Below are 10,039 nucleotides of genomic sequence, written 5' to 3'. Positions count from 1 at the left end.
CTTTCTCCTTTTTCCCCTACAGATAATACCACACACATTCAGATTTTACTGAAGGTTTGGATAATGGGGCAGAGTTAGAGTATGAAATAGGGAATATATAGAGGAGGCCGCCTGCATGGTTCAGTTTGTTGAGCATCTGGTTTTGATTTCAGCTCAGGTCATGATCTCAGTTTGTGAGATGGAGCCCTACGTCAGGCTCTGTGCTGACAGTGAGAAGCCTTCTTGGGATTTTTCTCTCCCTCTTTTTTTTTCTGCCCCTCCCCTGCTCATTCTCTCTCTCTCTCTCTCTCAAAAGAAATAAACATTTAAGAGAAATAAAATGAAATGCTTATTTTCACTGGTCTTGAACTCCCTGGCCATTCCGGCCCAGGGGGTTCCCATCTGCTGTCTTGCCTCTCTACCTCCGGCGGCCCTTCATCTCTTGGGATCCGCTCCCATAGCCCCTTCCACCTTTCTTCAGATACTCATATTTTCAGGTCTCCTAAATGCCCATTCCCACATCTGCCACTGGGAAGCAGAAGCATTTTCTCACCTGATTATGTAGTGTATTTAATACTCTCATTTCACATGAGGTTTCCGGAGTCCACCGTTGTTAAACCTAAAAACGCACCTAGTAATCCATCTATTCTGTAATGAATGTCTGCCCCTCCTTTACTACATGAAAGTGCTGTCGTCCTTTCTTCTGTGAAACAATAATTGTTCCTCTACTCATTAAAACTGCAAAATACTAACCCTGTGATCAATGCAAATGAGAGCTAATGATAGAATAAAAACAATTATATTAACAATAAAAACAAAGCAGACATGGAGTTTGTCTCTTGTCTATAGAGTATGTGGCTCCTATGCTACCCCTGAGGGAAGGTTGGGGGGATCCTGGGGCTGGTGGAAGACGAGCTCATTCGACAAACAGGCCTCTCCCAGACACCTCAGTAAACAATATGCTCTCCAAGAAGGTGCTCACATGGCTTGAGTTTGTGCCTTGGTGTTACCCGTGTCACAGGTGGTACTTGGCTGACGATTCCAGAAGTGATCTAAGAGAGTAGAAATATTAACAAATAAGGAAAATTCTGCAAATATTCCAGATCACATACGGTAATGACCAAGTACATACAAAATTGGTCTGAACCAGGTGGCAGGTGGACTTCATCCCTTCCTTCAGGTTTTTGGTCAAATTCACCTTCTCACTGAGGAGAAGGCCTGGTCACCCTTTCTCTGATTTGTAACCCCTCCCTCAATGTTCCTTCTGCTCATTTTTTCTTCTTTATTTTTCTCTCATGCATTTATCACCTTTTGACAAACTATATATTTTTATTTGTGGTGCCCTATGCTCTCTCTGTTCCCACACTAGGATGTAAGTGCCACATGGGGTGTGATTTTATTCTTTCTCATTCATTGCTGTGTCCTGGAGCCAAGCACAGAGCCAGGCACGTTTTGGTCTCAGTACATATTCGGCGACTGTTTACGACTCCCTGACTGGGAAACTGGGTATGATAACAACATCCTACCCTCCTATGTGCTGCTTTATTTTTTACAGAAAGCTTTCATGCAGGACATCCTGCTTCACCTCCCACCAACAGGAAGGGCAGAGAAGGAAGGCAGGCTAGCATGGTGATGTGAGTTCTCGGGGTCATCTAGCTTACAAACAGTCAAACGGTGGGCTTGAGCCCTTCTCTTTTGACTCCAAATCCCAGTGTTTTCCCCACTGCATATACCAAGTCGCAGCAAACAAGTGTTGTTTGCATAAAACATAACAAATACGTTGGGGTAGAGAGAGTGATGGAAGCGTTCTGGGCTAAGCATCCCACAGCATCTCTGTTGTCCCATTATCCTAGTCTGAAATGCTTGGCTGAGCGGGTCTTGCCTGCCAAAGTGAGGCCAGGTACCACATACATCATAATGGCACCAGCTGCAGTCTCAAATGTTGAGGCTCCAAGCCAAGTCTAGCAAAACCAGACCAGACTCACTGAAAACCTTTCATGCAAACATCTTAAGCAGCCCAACAGCGTGGGGGCAAAGGAGGGGGGCACAGGAAAGAGCAAACCCCTGAGGGCTGATGGGTTCAGGGACTCATGTTCATAATAATAAAGGCTCACATTTGTCAAAAGATTTACAGCCACCACATTTCTTAAACATTTACCATCAAATTTGATTTAAAAAAATTAAGGGAAATCTTTTGATTAAAGGGGAGGCAGACATGAACTTGTTTGTTTTACAGATGAGGAAGCTGAGGCCCAGACAGACTGTGCAATTCGTCTATTGTTAGATGATTCCTTAAGGACAGAATTCAATTTTCAGGAATTTTGGAGCCAAGATTGGTGGGTTCTGTTTTTTTTTTTTTTTTTTTTATTACAGAGTGTTTCTCAAGGTTTAGCATAAGTGAGAATCACGTGGAGAGTTCAAGGACCCCCACATATTTTGATTCAGTAGGTCTGGGTGACTTCAGAGAATTTGCATTTCTCATAAACTCCCAGTGGAGGCTGCTGTTGCTGATCTGCTGATCACACTTTGAGTAGCATTGACAAGACATCAGAGCAGACTTTACAATCTCCTATCCAACTGGACTTCCTTCTAGCCACCTCTCCCCATACCTTCTACTATACGTTTGATATTATTTCCTGCTACACACCTCTTGTTTACTGTACTCCAGCCATGCTGGCCTCCTCGCCATTTTTTGAGCACACCACGCATGATCCTGCCTCAAGGACTTTGCACTTGCTTTCTCTCCTGCTCAGATGTTACCTTTGTAGCGATGCCTTCCTGGCCACTCCCCCCCTTAACGTGCTTTATCTATTACTTTCCATAGTATTTACCACCTTGTAATATACCAGGCAGTTATCTATTTAATTTCTTCATTGTCTGTCTACCCAGTCTTTAATAAGAGTGTCAACTCTGAGGATGGAACTTCTTTTTTTCACCACTATATCCCCAGCATCTAGGACAGGGCCTGACATAGAATAGGCTCTTAAAAAAACAGAAGTTTCTGGAGGAATAGAGGGAAGGAAGGAGCAAAATCAAGGACTCTGCCATCTTTTAAACCCAGATTTTTTTTTCCTTTATTAAATAATAAACCCAGATTTTCTAATAAAGAGATTTGTTTTTGTTTACTTGAGAAAATAAGAATACATTTTTAAACCCTTAATATATGTACTTAGTCTTGAGAAATTAAAAAATGGCAGAAAAGCAAAGGAAATCACCCAGGTATGCCTCATACACAATTAACAATTGTTGCCATTTTGTCAGATTTACTTCAATATTTAATACATAAATAAAATTACAAAGTTTACATGTCTGTTATCTCATTTTTCTCCTCAGTTCCCCAGAAAAAACCTCTGTTGTGAATGTTGAATATTTCCTTCCAGTCAGTGCAAATAGATTTATCTATATGCATATGCATCTCAAAAATCAGACCTTGATGCAAAAGGGAAGTTGCCGAATGGATTTTTACAGCATAATGTACTTAACTGAAATATATATCTACCCACAAAAAAAGCACAATATTGTTCAGGCATTAAATTAACACTTCTTTAAGTAGAAGAGAGCACTTGGATGAACTTTCAGAAAGAAAGTGCTATTTAAGAATAACTCTCCATAAAGGAAATCTTTATAAAGAAGGGGAAATAATGATCTAATACTGTTTAAGATCATGTCATTTTCATTTTACATGTTGTATTGAGTCTGTGAAGGTTTTTTAAAACTTTATGGTGATAAGGTCTAGAGAAATACTAACTTAGGTGGGTTTGATTTTATTCATTGATATAATTGTACAGTTGAAAGAAGTCCTGGGAATGAATTAGATGCATGATTGATTAATGATTAGCTTCTTTCATTCTTGGTGTATGGTAGTTGGGGATAAAGCTCTCCATACTGTGTTTGTTTGCAGAACTCTATTTAGCAAGCCTTTGGTCTTGGTGACTATATAAATTGGCAATTACATGCACTTTAAACAGAGGAATATTGTGTTGAATTAAATTGTACAGTGCTTTGGTTTGAACTTGGTTCATGCGAGCAAGTCTTTTGCTTATTAAATCTGTGCAGTAGCTATAAAATCTTTATATTATCTGAAGAGTTTTACTTTTACAAAACAAGCACATTATCAGATGGTTTCTCAGAGTGTGAAGAGAATAAGAAATTAAAATGTATTTGAATTGTGAATCACATCTGATAGCATATGTTCTTTTCTCTTTGCTTCGTTTATACGGAGGGCTCAGTGCGGGGCAGTGTATCTGCGGGCCGCTGTCGGAGTCCTGTCAGAGGAAGGAGAAAGACACTCAATGGGGTTTGCTCCATGTCGCCTCCTGCAGGCAGGAAATATTTCTTTGCATGTTCAAGTTTTACTTGAAATGTCTTTTCTTTACATTAAATTGCACTCAATTCTGAAATAGTTCCATTTAAAAGATACATATATTTAAAATCATTCACTAAATGAGTTCACTTTTTTTTATCCCCAAATCTTGACACAAAATGGATGCTCCGGAGAAGATGAACCCTGTTTACCTCGGCACTTTGTCACATTTCCCTGGGTGTGACGGGGATACTAGGGTGATAAGCATGACTGTAAACTATTGGGTTAAATTTGAGGACAAGCTGTATTGTCACTGCCTTTCTATTGCTTAAAGTCATCTTACTGGCAATGATTATTTTTTGGTGTTTTTTTGTTTTGTTTTGTTTTTCAAGCCATTTTTTTCTCTCTCTGCCTTGGTTTGTCCATTTATAAAATTGAATAAGAAAAACACTGAGTTCCTTAGATTAAGGTAAACACATAATTATATGAGCAATAGCTGACATTCACTGCACGTTGATCCTGCGTCAGGCACTGCTCAGTGGTTCCCTGTGCTGCCTGTGGATTCGTTTCTTCTCACAACTGTCCCGTGAGGCATCCTCTTTGATCATATTCATGTTCAGAGTAAGAAAGAGTCCACAGTGCTAGGAGGTCAGGAGATCACTGTACTAAAGTACAGAATCTTTCAGAAATTCTCATAATTATGATCACATAGCTTTTGGAAATCCTGCTTATAATGCTGGAGAGTCACAATGACAACATAGCATACGCCCTGAAAACATATTACAGTGGGAAAAAAACCCCAAAATAATGTTTCCTTAATTTTGTTTAATCAAAGACTTCCTACACTAGTTTGATCCCAGGGTCTCTTTCTCCTGTCCCCTCCTGCAGACCAGCATTACTACCTCCCAGAATTAGTGTCCTCAGAACGAACTTGGAGAATTAGCAGACACAGCTCCATGGTTTTCTGGGAATGGACATGGGGCTTATGTGATTGGGAACAAGAATTCTTAACTGCGATACTCTGAAAACTGAGGGAGCAGCTTGTTGGATCTTGGACATCGCTCTTCGGAGAGAAAGACAGTTAATTCAACACAGATGAGAATCTACCCATAAATTAATGATAGCTGAGAATTAGTGAAGATTTTTCAATTTAATCAAAGAAATGTCGAATACTTCCCGTGTGCCAGATGCTGTTCTAGATGTTTGGAATATAACAATAAGTAAAACAGATATGTATCTCTGCCCTTATGGAGGAGATAAGCAATCAACAAAATAATTAAGTAAATTATCTACTACATGAGAAAGAGAATTTTCCGAAACCCAACATTTTAGATTTCTGATAAGATGGTTCCAGAATGCTTTGTTAGCTGAGAGCTCAGGAGGCATAGCACACAACGGGAACATCCACCCCAGAGCATGTAAAAAGGGCTTGCACTGTCTGGAGAGTAAACAATGCAGCGATGAAACTGACCCAAAGTTGGTCTGCCTGTAATTGTCACCATAGACTGATACTTTCAAACAATGTCAGTGCTAGAGTGTTCTTCCTTGAGAAAAACCTTTTGTTGATCTAATTTCTAAACAATTGATATGGTTACTGTTCAGTTTTAACAGACATGTAAACTCCAAGTGGCACATGGGCATGTGTATTGCCTACTTAATAAGCATTGCAGTCTTCAGGAAAATTCATGTAGATAATTTGAACTAATAAAGTGTCCTCCCCTGCCCCCTGGCAAAGTAAATGAAGTATTATTAAGGTGTGCTTCAGGAGCAACATGTCTTCTATCCCCAGCTTGGTATCCTTACTTGTGTGTAAATAGTAGGTTCAATGTAACCAAGAGCTCAGTGATTGTTGAGGCAAAGCAATAGGACAGCTCAGGTCGTATCAGTTCTGTCTTTCTTTGTGACCACTTGAAGATTTTATCTGTGTTTGCAATTTAAAACAGTGAAACAGAGGGTAGATAGGGAAGTGGCATGTTTTTGCTTGGTAAGAGAACATTTCAGGTCATACACGAGATACGCTACTGCCCTTGAAGAATGTCTTTAAAATATAAATCTGTGTTCAGAAAATGCTTATTTTTTCCCTTTTTTCTTCTTTCTTGGGTGGTGACCCAAAGTGTTGTGGGAAGGATCCTGTGCTTTGGACTTAGTCACTGACTGACGGGAAGCTCAGGTCAGTCCCCCAGGACCAGCCGCACAGAAGCTGAAGGTTGACGCCATGCCCCTCACCTGAGGATGGCCATCACAGCATTCAGGGCGATTTCCAACCCTACCTCATTCTTAGAAAATTCTTATTATTTGCTATTAAACTGAAATGTATTCATTTCTGAGGCAAACATCATGAAGGCATAACTTTCTCTCTCTCTCTCTTTTTTTTTTTTTTTTGGCCAAGAATCCATAAACGTGATGAAAATTATCAACCCATTGCTTTTATTCCTTTTTGGTACTGTGATATTTATTTTTTCTTTTTCATTGTTAAATTGTATTACTGGCATGCATATGTATAGAAAGATCAGTGAAAGAAAATGTCCACAGTTTCTGATTTTCCTCTGGCCATTATTATTGCTAAATTTCATGATTATTCCTAAAACTAATTCTATTGTAGGGAGGAGAGAGGAAAAAATGATCTGCTCTGGGTGTTAAATATGCTAGTTATGTCACTATACTTGAATGAGATTAAGGTTCCTTTTTGGGAAGTTAGATTTTTCTGCTCGGCTAATCATCCGTCCTGTGACAGGCCTAATAACTTTAACCAGACACCCTTTATGGTACCTAGTCTAACAATATTATCTAACCACTTTCCCCTGCTAGAAATGTGTCTAACAAGAAAAAAACCTGGGAATTGGTTTCTCAGGACTCTTTTCCCTGTGGTCAGTTGAAATAAAACTTGGACCCGGGTTTACAATTAGATAGTTTAAAAAGTTGCTTTGGCATATGTTTAATAAGACCTATCATTAAAAACAAAACAAAACAAAAACAAACCAAAGCAGGGAAGGATGAAGCATTGGCAGCAGGGAGGTGGGGTGGGGTGGTGGGTTTCACTTCAGAGCAGAATGGTTGGAGCAGTAACATTGAAACAAAGATGTGAAGCAAGTGAGGGAGTTCACCAGGCAAGTATCTACAGGACATGCACTCCAAGCAGAAGGAATTACAGGTGCAAATGCCCTGAGGTAGAGATTTGCTGGTGAGCTTGAGAGAAAAGTAAGAGGCCAGTGTGGCTGGTGTGGAGGGAGTGAGGGGCTGGGTAGGAGACGTCGTTGGAGGCCTTGGGAGCCACTGTAAAGACTGCAGAGGTTCTGCCTCTTCTTGGATGTCATTCTTTGTTTAAGATCCTGTTAAAGCTTCATGTTTTTATTTCCTTCTTGGGATGGTTTCTTCATTTAAACTCATGCAGAGTTTTAGTTGCACCTTTTAATATTCTGCTTTGTCTTAAATCTTTGGTTTCTAGCCTTATCCACTTTTCCAGGTTTTTAGCAGTTTAAGGGCATGACTGTACTTTATCTCCCTTTGTAATTTCATTCATTCACTTATCGATTAGTAATTTATTGAGCACTTACTATGTGCCAGGAATTGTGCTAGACCCCTGTTAAAGGCATAACATAACCTTGAAGGTTATATTACACCAAAACATGCCACTCCAAAATATGTGACTTGGGCATATTGGTTATATTAAGCTGTGGGTACTTGAAAAGTGGAAAATGTAAGACGGGGCATTCTATGAACATCCTTTGTCTGCTCAAAGACAGATCCTCCAAAAAGAACTCAGTTGTCATACATGCCCCCTTAGGAGTTTTATCAACCAGGGAAGATTCTCTCTTATCACAGGAGAGGAAACTGGAAATTAACACCAAAACCGGACAAACTTTGTCACAAACTATCACACCCCCTATTTTTCTGAGGGCCCATTCATTTTCCCTAAAAACGATTCATTCTTCTCTAAGTTGCCCACATCCCCTCTCCCCTTTTCTTATTTTTTAAAATGTTTATTTATTTTTGAGAGAGAGAAAGAGACTAGGGGGCAGGGAGAGAGAGAGATTGGGAGACAGAGGATCCGAAGCAGGCTCTGTGCTGACAACAGAGAGCCTGATGCAGGGTTGAACACATGAATCATGAGATAATGACCTGAACTGAAGTCAGATGCTTAACCAACTGAGCCACCCAGGTGCCCTTCCCTTTCTTTATTAAGATGGTTTTTTAAGCTTGAATTTTAAGCCAAATCTTTGAGTTACTCATTTTCCCCTATGTGTGACTCCCATGTAAACATGGGATATACATGTTAATCTATGCCTATTTGTTTCCTGTTATTAATCTTTTTTTAAGTTTATTTATTTTGAAAGAGAGAGAAAGAGAAAGAGTCAGGGAGAGGAGCAGAGAGAGAAGGAGAGAGAGAGAGAGAGAGAATCCCAAGAATTCTTCATACTTCCTCTAGCCATCACAGGCCCTGATGTGGGGCTTAATCCCACAAACTGTGATCATGACCTGAGCCAAAATCAAGAATTGGATGCTCAACTGACTGAGCCATCCAGGTGCCCCATTAATCTGTTCTTTATTGGAGGGGTTTCAAACAAAAACTAAGAGGAAGAGGGAGAATTACATTTCCTTCCCTATAACCTTCTACCCTCAGGGAGCACATGGTTTACAGGAAGACAAGGGAGTAGAGCAGGATTTACACTGCAGTGTAAAAGGTCCTGCTGGAACATAGACCAGGTATCTCATGGGGGAACTAGAGAAGGGACAGTTGTGATCATGGAAGACTCAGGAGGAGGTGATGATTGATCTGCACCTATAGCCCACTGGAGGAACTTTCTGGTATTGAGGAGAGGTATTTTGAGGTAACTCTCCTGCAGAATAGAAGGAGTGGGGGAGAGAAGGTGCAGCCTGTTTGCTTTTGAATAAGGCTACTTAAAACTGTCAAAGGCCCCCCTGTGAGCATCCCAGGCTGCTATAGTCATCCATCCCATTACCAGGAGGGACACACTCACCAGCTTCAGCCTTTCCTTGGCTTGGATCCTTCTCTAGGTTGGAATGTCCTTTTCTGATCCACCAATGTTCTCCAGCCATCTGACTGATAACTCAGGGCAAGTTATTTCAGGAGACATGGCATCCCTCTGGTTTTGGAATGTCTTTGGTTTGCAGTGAGATTTTTGCTCTCAGGGTAAGAATTCTGAGCCCCATTCCATGAATATTCACAACCTTCCTGTGAAGTTAATGGCCAACATAAAATCATTGGAATGCATTGTTTTACTTTTATAGATGGGAAAATGCAGGTATGAGCTGGATGAATGCCTTTGTTAGTGTCCCATGGTAAACTGATGACTGAAGTGGAAGCAGATCTGCAGATTAATAACCTGGGGCCATTATCCTTCAGCCTGTGCCAGCTGGCCTGGAGCCAGAGACCTTGACTTACGATAGCTGCAAATTTCTAGACTCTTGTGTTTAAAATGCAGGAAAATAATGATGCAGTAACTTTGCATTACATGGGTTAAAAAAAATTTTTTTTAATGTCTTTATTTTATTTTGAGAGAGAGAGACAGACAGAGACTGAGCAGGGGAGGAGCAGAGAGAGAGAGGGTGACACAGAATCTGAAGCAGGCTCCAGGCTCTGAGCTGTCAGCACAGATCCTGACATGGGACTCGAACCCACAGACTGTGAGATCATGACCTGAGCTGAAGTCGGAAGGTGAACTGACTGAGGTGTCCTGACATTGGGTTTTTAAAAAAGAGCTTACTCATTTATTTTGAGAGAGAAAGAGAAAGAGC

The sequence above is a fragment of the Suricata suricatta genome, chromosome 8 (assembly GCF_006229205.1).
Source record: "Suricata suricatta isolate VVHF042 chromosome 8, meerkat_22Aug2017_6uvM2_HiC, whole genome shotgun sequence".
Lineage (NCBI taxonomy): Eukaryota > Metazoa > Chordata > Mammalia > Carnivora > Herpestidae > Suricata > Suricata suricatta.
This window is presented reverse-complemented; position numbering follows the sequence as displayed.